Source organism: Corapipo altera, unplaced genomic scaffold (genome assembly GCF_003945725.1).
Source record: "Corapipo altera isolate COAL_440 unplaced genomic scaffold, ASM394572v1 70, whole genome shotgun sequence".
In the NCBI taxonomy this organism is placed as follows: domain Eukaryota; kingdom Metazoa; phylum Chordata; class Aves; order Passeriformes; family Pipridae; genus Corapipo; species Corapipo altera.
This window is the reverse complement of record NW_020884911.1, coordinates 5,629,977-5,639,732: the sequence shown is the minus strand read 5'-3', so window position 1 is coordinate 5,639,732 and position 9,756 is coordinate 5,629,977. Positions and strand designations below refer to the sequence as shown.

At 41.6% G+C, this 9,756-nt stretch overlaps 1 long non-coding RNA gene across 1 annotated transcript; it reads right to left on the bottom strand.

Moving 5' to 3' along the window:
- Window positions 1-1,159: 1,159 nt before the first annotated feature.
- LOC113952196 lies at window positions 1,160-9,143 on the bottom strand. Its single transcript, XR_003529440.1, has 4 exons — window positions 9,096-9,143; window positions 5,449-5,513; window positions 3,003-3,231; window positions 1,160-1,337 (listed from the first exon to the last, which is right to left on the bottom strand). It is a non-coding gene; the product is annotated as an uncharacterized LOC113952196 (long non-coding RNA).
- Window positions 9,144-9,756: the final 613 nt, after the last annotated feature.

The following is a 9,756-nucleotide window of genomic DNA, read 5'->3' as shown; positions in this document are numbered from 1 at the left end:
AAATATTTTGCTGCACTAAATACTTCTTATACAAAAGTCTCTATTTTGCAAGATAAATGTCTATGACACAAATGTTGGCCATCTGTAAGTGCAGCAGTGAGCTAAGGCAGCAAGATGGAAAAGGTGTTGTGGCAAATTGCCTTGCCTCCCTCTCTGGAGCACTGCATTGCAATGAGCTGGCCTGTGGCCCAAAAGCAGCAAATGCCATATTTGTGTTGTGAGAAATGCAAGGTGCTTGGCCTGGGAAAAGTGGCTTCCCAGAAGCACAGCCAGACCCCTTCTTGTGTCCACACTTGCTGTTCCAGAACCACTTCAATAATATACTTCTCACTGCATCCCAAGTGAAGAATTTCCTCATCTCTGTTTCTGCTTAGAGACAAATCACTTTTTCCTCCTTGCAAGTAATTTGGGCTACAAATACAGCAATGAATATTCTACTTAGTAGTAAAAAGGGAAGTAAATATGTATGAGTGGCTTTCATGCTATTTGTGTGGGCCTGTGTGTGTGAGCTCAGGCAAACATAAACACACAAATACATCTTGTGTCTACAGAATGTCTGTGCGAGTTCAGTGGCTCAGTTCCAGCACACCTATAGACATCCGTCCTCACTATATGAAAAATGTTTAAAAAACATTTTTAAAACCCTCTGAAATCTCCAAAAACATAAAAGAACCTACCTCACTTAGGAGCCTGCACTTGTTTTATCCAGCAATGTTTATACTCAGAATGTACATCACACTGCTCATGAGTCACCGTTATCCTAAAGTCCTCCAAAGTTTATTTTCAACTCTCTGAAAAAGTATTAACTTCCTTCTTCAATCCCTCTTTTAACACATCTCCTCACCCCTTCATTGATTCCTCTCCTGGAATGCTTCTATTCATCCCACTAATGAGAGGCAGATTGATTTCTATCATTTCACCTTCGGTTGCCTTATTGATGCACTGACTGTCCAGAGGGAAGAGTCACCTTTTGGTGGCAGTGACAGAGAAGCTCAGTCAGAGGACACTGATGCTCAGCTGCAGTCTGAGTTGCAAGAAATTTGAGGCTATTCTGATTTACACAAATTCAACATCCTTTCACCTTAACAATGAGGACTTTTTGAGAGCTAAAGCTAAATTATGAACTGATCAGAGCTTCCTGGCAACAGCGAGCTTGGTGTTTGTTTTAAAACGAATGGCTGTCTTTTCAGAATCTGAGATTATCTGCTAAGTGATTACATACCTATACACATGGCAAAAGATTAGCACCTTCCACACACACCCTCCATCAGTGTTATTCTTTCATGCCCAGTCACCTCTGCTGGTCCATTCCGAGATGTGAGCTGTGAGAAATGCAGCTGTTGAATTACAGGGAAAGTTAAGAAAGTGATTTGGAGGGCACATCTTTCCAGTAGTTCAAAGACTGTTCAAACAATTCTGTTTCTTCTGTCTTTCTCCTTTTTTTTTGGTTGGTTTTTTTTTTTTTTTTTTTGGTTTTAATTTAGTCTTCAGTGTCTCTCTCTTTTCCCAGGAGTACATGTTAAAGGAAGTTCAACTAATCAGCAGGTTATATCCTATTTCCATGTTATCCCAGCCTTACTCAAAGAGATGATATATTTGATAGCTTGGCTCTATCACTCTGCATTTCCCCCTTTTATCCACATTGCACTTATGATTTGTGATGGGCAAATCTCAAAAGATTAGAAGCTGGGCTTGGATTAGCAACTGTATGTTTGAAGTTTACTTTTCAATTTTAAGAGATCAGGGTCACTGCAAAAAGCGTCTGAATTATCTGCTTCAAATTCATGGGATTTGAATGACCAAAGACTTTGGGAAGAGGAACAAAGTGATAACTGTATTTCCAACTAACATAGTTACAGTGCCCAAAAATTAAACAGGCCAAGGGATTTATTATTTTCAGTAGCATCAGGAGAAATGAGAGCTGAAGGCATCAGAGGATTGTTCTACTTTGGAGTAGGACTTGAATGCTGTGTCCCATGTAAAGCTTAAAGGCTTTACCCTTTGGATGCTCTGGCCAGAGAAGGGGCAGGGGGCAGAGCTAAATACTGTGAATGCTGCACAGAAATTAAAATGTGTGTACTTCCCAAACAGACCAGTAACTGGAAGGCACCTCTATTATCCTCTGGGCTGCAGAGTGCACTCTTAACTCACCCTCCCTACAAGACTCTGTTATTGTTACTGTGGAAACCTTAACAGTGACTTTTCACTGACATTTGGCACTACTTTAAAATCAACTTTCCATAGAGATAGATCAACTCCAGCATTGGCCTTGACTGTATTTTCTCACTGAGAAAGCAGACAGGAGATGAAAATCAAAGTTTAATCCTGTTGCCTGCTGTAGCAAAGCACAATGCAATGCCTATCTGGGAAGCAGCATCTCCCTTTTTATTTATCTATTGTATGTCTGTGTCTGAGACAAGTACGTTCTTGCTCTGTTTCCAAGCAGAATAGCACCACAGAAAATAGTTCTGAAGAACAAACCAAATATATCTGCATTTCTTGTAATTCTGTTCATCAGCTAAAAAAATTATGGCTACAGAAAACAGAAAAGTCTGAGTGAAACTGGGGGGTGGTGATGAAATTTTGCTTTGTCAAAAATTTCTCATCAGGGGCTCACAAGGGTTCCTGTGGGTTATAAACAGAAGACAAGCAGTTTACAAAGTTTTGAGCTTTATTTTTGTAGACCTGCAGAAATCCGAGACACAAACATTTTGGGGCAGGAGCTGGGGAAGCATTACTGATATTTGCCACAGGCATCTAAAGTGGAACCTAGACACTGCAGGTCTTTTGCACAAAGAAAATAATTTCTCTAGTGCAGGCACGATAGACGCTGAGCTCTTTGGAAAATCTGGCCTAAAAAAAGTGGGACAATTAAAAAAAAAAAAAAGGTTTCCTCGAATGGGTGGTATGAGGCTTGGGGAATGAATGTTTGTGGAGCACTCAGACCCTGGTATGAAAAGGTGCTGTAAAAGTTCAAAGTATTATTGTTATGGAATACTTACTCAGCAAGGCAGGGGAATATCAAAGGCTTTCTTCTCCCAGCTGGCTCGGGCTTATCTCAAGGAACTGTTGGTGGGTGGTGATTGCTCTCAGGGACTGGTGATGACAGAGGAGTGAAGGCACTAACTTTGCTTGCAGAGCTGCTCTGGGCACCCTCCTGGACCCGCCAAGGCTCCAGTTCCTCCTTGGTGCTTTTTGGTGCACACACACACCCTGTTCCCAGAGAAAAGCCTGGAATGAAAACAGAGAGCTCTGACACCTGGCTAATGGAGGCACTCAGGAAAGGGCTTTCACTTGAAACTGGTACATTGGGAAATAATTGATACAAATTGCTTCAGACATTCAAGGCTGCTGGTTCTCCTTCCCACAGGCTATTTTTAGGCCCAATTAGGCAGATAAAATGACACCGGAATTAATTTGGGTACACTCGAATGTTTGGGCTTGCTTTTTCTTTTTTTTTAATGCTTCTCTCTAGATTTGTGGCAAATGTCTGAATTATAAAAGGCAGATAAAGGGGTTTTTACTTCCTTCTCTGCTAAACAATGTTCAAGCACTGAAAGACTTGCTCGCTGCAAAATCACTTAGGGCTGATTGCTGGAGAATTTCCTCTCACCACCTTAAACCCAAAGCAAATAACAGAATATGAAATAACACATATTCTTGGCATCAGGCTGCACGAGAGCTCCCCTTGGTCTGCTGTAAAGCAAAGGCTACCAACCTACCCTTGAGAAGATGATAAAATACAATTAACAAATTCATTATATAAATATTTTGGGTGGGGAGATATGAATTGGCTTATCTCTATTATTGTTATCATTATTATTAGCTGCTGTTTGCTAAGACTGAGTTTTTCAAAGCCCTCTTTCACATTAAGGAGACCAAATCCCCATGCTAAATCCCACCCCTTAATTTGATGTTGATAGCTTTTGCAAGCTACTGGGGAACACAAACAGGGAGAGAGGTACAACTGGTGAGATAGTATTATGCAGTGTTATTACAGGAATTTATGGACAAGCCATTCCCAAGCCATTTGAACACAATTCATACATTTGGGCTAAAGGGAGATCCATAAGTGTTCTCCAGCCAAGCCTCAGCCTGTGTAATGTTTTCTAAGATAAGCAGCTACTGCCATGGAAAAGGCAAAACCTGCCTGCTGGCCTTTGTGGTCATTGTGCTGAGATCAAACTCCTCCAAAATCTGAAAGCTTCCCGATCCTCTGGAACAGACAAGTCATGAACTCCACCCTCTGCAGCCAGGCTTGAGGGCTCAGAGGCTGGCTGGCATTTCGCTCAGATGGGTGAAACGTTGGCTATGTCCAAGCCAAGAGGAGTTTTGCCCCTGAATTCAGTGGGGCAGCACTCTGCCTTTGTAGTAGGAGCCGATGAAAAGCTCTGCCTCATAATCACATTCCTGTGGCTTAACATGTAAGCGCACGTTGGCCGTGCGGTGGTGACGGCTCACGTGCACAGCTCTCAGCCTGCAGGACATGCCAGCCGTGCCACTGGCTTTGCCCCACAGGGGAGGAGAGGTGAAGAAGTTGGGTTTTTGCACTTGCCATGCGCAGGGCTTGTAGGATCAGCTGCCACAGTGGGTCTGATGAGCGGTGGCTTGAGCCCTCAGTAACCCCAGCGTGAAACTTGATGGGTTTGAAACAGCACATGATCCTGAGACAAAACCATGCTACCCCCAGGGAAATGGGTGCTTCATCTTCTGATGTAAATACAGCACTTGTTCATAGCATTCCAAGCGGAAGTGAGAGCCAGGCCTCCCTGATTCTGATATCTTATGTCACAGTCCCAACATTTCACTGTGACACCTCATACTAAGTACAAGAATTTCAGTCTCACTGCAGTTTACCTTCACATAAACCAGACTTTAGGAAGTATCTGATACTTAGGAAAAAAACCTCCAATAATCAGCAGGAATTAAGGGTTTTTTTCCTGCATTATTAGTACCTTTAGTGGTATCACACATACTACTTCTCCCTTAATTTCTTTCTGAAGGCCGCATATACACAACATTTGAGTTTTTTCTCCATTGCATCTCCTAAAATGTCTCAGCAGCAGTGTGGATGGTGACAGAGGAGTAATTAGTACTTCCTAATAATGAATTACAAATCTAGGGCAGAAAATATCACCAGCTGCTAAAGACTGAATTGCTCCAAGATGCATTTATTTTAGACAATCCATGCTGTAACCTTATCTCGAAATACTGGGTTGTGAAAGCTACTTACAAGAACAGAAGTCCTGATCCTTTGAAAAAGTCCTTTTAAGGGCAGTTTTTACACCTAAAGACTTCATAAGGTACTTGACTTATTTGCTCCTCTAAAAGGGTTCATAGTTGCTCTGAATTCCTGCCTCTGTGCCTACTTCCTTGCCTCACATCTAAGCACCATATTTTCCTTTATATCTCCACTGGTATTGAACCCTGCTTTGCAGTGAATCTCACCATGCCATCTCTTTTTTCAATCCCAGTTGGTGGTGCAGAGATCCAGTAACACAAAGATCATCTGTCTGGAAAAAGAACAAAACACAATTTTTGATAACAGTGTTTTCAATTCTTGCAGGAAACATCAGCAACATGTCTTCAGCAAGGACTCTCCCATGACGAGCCATGAGTGAAATACTGAGCTTCTAAAGCAGCAAAATAACAATTTCACAGTCTTCTCTGTGACAGAGATAATGGATTCTTCAAAACCCCTGTCTTCTAGCAGCTTCATAGCAGGACATCCCTGCAAGGTCATCTCGTGAACACTAAAAGCTGAATGTCACAGAGAAAAGTCACTTCTTCATAGTCTTTTGAGAAGCCTTTGTAAAAAGGGACAATGGAGGGGAGAAGAAAAAGGAAAAACTGCTGAGAACATCTGAAATGTTCAAAAAGAAAGTTGAGGTTTATCTGCAACAGTGTTGTGTTGACATTAGGTACTTACGCATGGAAATTTTCTTGACTTTTCTAACAGAAATGACTCCAAAGGAGTAAACACTTTGCTTCAATCTCATCTTGTAATGCCCATGAACATACCAGAGATGAAAGGTACCTGGCTGAGTTTGGGTAAAAATAGATGGGATTTTGAAAAGCGGGAAGAAATGCCTGGGAAAAGTCAGCTACATATGGTCTTAATCATGCCAATGGATAACCCCCACATTACCCTTTAAAAGGTCATCTGATAAACATCAACATTGGGCTTTTCTCACAAACCCAACACCTAAAATTGCTTCAGGCTACTGTAATACGGCATGAGAAGTTAAATTAGAAGCATATATTTGGTAATAGCACCTCTGAGAGGGAGTCTTCAAAAGCCTGTGCCCCCATTAAAGGATTAGAAGTCCAGCACACATATCAGCAACTATTCTCCATCCAAAGAGAGACAGAACAGGAGACAGAAATCAGCATTTTGTTCTGATTAACTGCTCTGATTGATGTAAATGTCTTAATTACCTTTTTTTTTTTTGTGTTCAACACTACTGCAAGCCTGCCACTGGGGGAAGTGTTATAAAGAATGCCACTGTGAAGTAGCACTTTCAGGCTTTCTCCCATCTCTTGTGGGTCTGGTGGTGATCTTTCCAGAATAAAGCAGTCTCAAAGGAGCCAGAGTTCAATTGTTTTCAGGAGTACTCAAAATACAAGTCACAGACTTGGAGATAAAACCATTCAAGAATAAGAATGGGGTCATTAAATATTTCTGGAAATGGGCTAATTCTGTATGAAACAATGCAAGAGATACTAAAAAAGAAACAGGGATAATTAGACTACATTCAAAAACATTTCCTTTTTATTTGGGCATCTTCCCTTCTGGAGGCAAATCCATCCAACTTTCCCGAGTGCCAATATTTTGAGGTAATTTGCCCCAGAGGCAAACAAGAAATAGGTCTGATTGTCCAAGAAATAACGACGAAGGCAAAGGGCACATCCTAAGGATTGAAGACTGGATGAGAAACTGGAGGGCTTAAGGTGAAAGAAGTTCTCTGTATCAAGGTCGCTGAAGTTAGGGGGTTTTTAATGAGGGAGGAAAGTCCTAACCATATGTTTTTATAATTTTGGTGGGTTTTCTTCTTGCTCCTGACTCAAAGTGGCACAAGTTCAGTGCATCACTCCACTTATCTAAATAGAGGTCTGAGTTATGCCCTAGCACTTGCAGAAAAGCTAGACGGAAGTGGAAATTTGTTCCCATTTTGGTAGTCTCTTGCAGCTAGTCAGAAAATTCTCTGCATGTAGGTTTTCATAGAATTTCCTATTTATTTCACTCCTACTTCAGCTCTTCAGTTCACACGTCAGGAAACACAATTTCCTCAGTGTTCTACAACTCTTGCCCAAGAACAGATGGTCAAGCTCTGCTCTTACTCCTTCAGCTTTCAGGATTTGTGAGGGGTAAAGGCTTAAATTCTGAACCTTTTAAAGGTAAACAGGGCAAGACAGAAGAAGCCTTGCTCTCTCACAGTGGCTCTGAACTCCTAAATTATCTGTCTCTAAATTATCCTCATGGGTTTTCTCCCCTGGACTCACGAGAGCAGTAGAGTAGTACAACTAAATTTTCTTTCCCAGCTCCCACCGAAGAGGAAACACTTGCGAGCCCCTATGTGCCAGTGTCCCTGTGTTTAACAGGTCCTGCCCCCACAGACTCCTATCTCGAGAGCGTACAAGCAGAGCAGGCTGCTGCAGCAGCAATCCAGAAGCTGGAGCTGTCAAACCCAGTCTTATTAGATACCAAAGGGGCTAATAAAAGAATGGGTGTTTGTTGTATTTCTGGCAGGGATGGTTGCTGAAAAGCCCAGAGAGAAGGATCCCGAGACACCTCAGCTCCCGAGTTCCGATGGATGTATTTCTAGTTGATCAATCTCTGTGTCTTTGTGGCTGAAGTAACTTCCCACCTCAGGCTTCTGACAGCTGGACAAAGCAGGGTTTGAGCCGTGCCTTGCTTTAAGTAAGTGTGGAGAGATGTTTTCAGTCTGACCTTGCCAAATCAGGCCCTGGCTTGGGGCGTTCGCTGAGATCCAGGAAAGATTTTCCCACTGAGTTGCAAGTGGGAAAAAACTAGTTCTATCCACAGCGATGTGATGGAGCATTGAAGTGACAAGTGTTTTGGGAGATAGGAATCTACCTTATGATCTGCAGAGCCTCTAGCTTCATACAGCAGAAGAAAATACTTATACATGTTGATTTGGTGGTGGTGGAGATAGTTAAAAGCCAATTATAAATTATAATTTTCAGACACAGAAGGAATATACTTAGCCACACAGTGGACGTGTTCATGATTACCCTTCTATATTAAAGAGATAAGATTTAGCAAGAGCAAATATGGACTTTGTTTGGGTTTTTGTTCCTAAGTTCACATATTTTGTTAAAGCCCATCAGATAATGACATGTAAAAGCACACAGACAGATATAACAGGGAGCAGCAGAACAGCACAGAAGCAATGAACAGAATATAAATCCATAATCCCAGACAGCAAAAGCAAATGTTCCACATTCAAACACTTCCATGTTCTTTTCCTCTCTACTTGTCTTCTACTGCTCTTAAAACAAATAAAAAAGCAATTCAAATCAATAGCAAAACTCCATTCAGGATTTTACCCAGGATTTCCATGCCATACAATAGTTCTCCTCCCTCACTTGCTGCCTGCTTCTTCCCTCTAGTCAGAGTCATTGCTGTGCTATGCAATTATAATGTCACTGGGCTTTGCAAGATCACTTTTGAGACCAAGGGCTGTTTTATTTCACATATTGCTTTGAGTATTTTTACTATCATCATCAGTGGTGTCCTGGGAAAATATTTTGCATGAGTATGTCACATTAATGGTAAATACAGTAGCTGATACTTCGTAGAGACAATAATGAGCCTTTTCATATATTGCAAAGAATTTCTGTTCTGCCTCAAAATATCAACTCTTCCATAATTTTAACAACAACAACAATAATAATCATAATCATAATAATCAAGTCCTTTCTCCATAGGAGTGGGAAAGGTGTAGATGATGGCAAAACATGCTTCAAGGCTTGCTCTTGAACCCTCTTTTCACCGGGCCGTAGTTAATGTATGGAACCAGAAGTGGGCAAGCATGAGCCAGAACTATGCAGTGGGCCAGCAGGCACCTCACCTTATCCTGGAACTGCTTGGTACCAGTCTGGCTCCACATTTCTGTATTTTTCAGTAGTGCTCAATCAGGCACAATTGAAAAGACAAGCCTGGAATGAGCAAGGGAAAAATGAGTTGTCAAATATTGCATTTAGAGGATTTAGCAAAGTGTGTAAATAAGTTGTGGCATCGATATCCTGACAGATTGCTCAGCCAGGGTACTGAAAATGGAAAAAGAAAAGTCTATTGATCAAGCAAATTAATTTTTGAATCTAAAAGTGGTTTTAATAGATTAAAACCCCCTTACACTGAATCCAAGTTTACTCCCCTAGGCAAAACCTCGGCTTTCACATATGCTGAAACTTCTCCACCTCAGCCAGTCAAGCCTTGCTGTTTTACACAGGGGGAAGCTGTGACCTTGATTTCAACAGCCACATCATGTGTCAAAGGCCAGGAATCCCGGATTATCTCACAGAAGTCAGTTCCCAAACTCCTTACTGGCATATTAAACAGCGACATGTTCAAACAAAACAGTGCAAGGGAAAAGCAAAACTAACTCTTGTTGGTTGAGCACACCCTTAGATGTGTTCCTACCAGCTCCTGTGAGCAGTCTTTTCCGACGAAATCCTCCTTTGGCTCCCAGAGAATTGGATATTTTGTACTGATATAAGAAACCTGCTCCC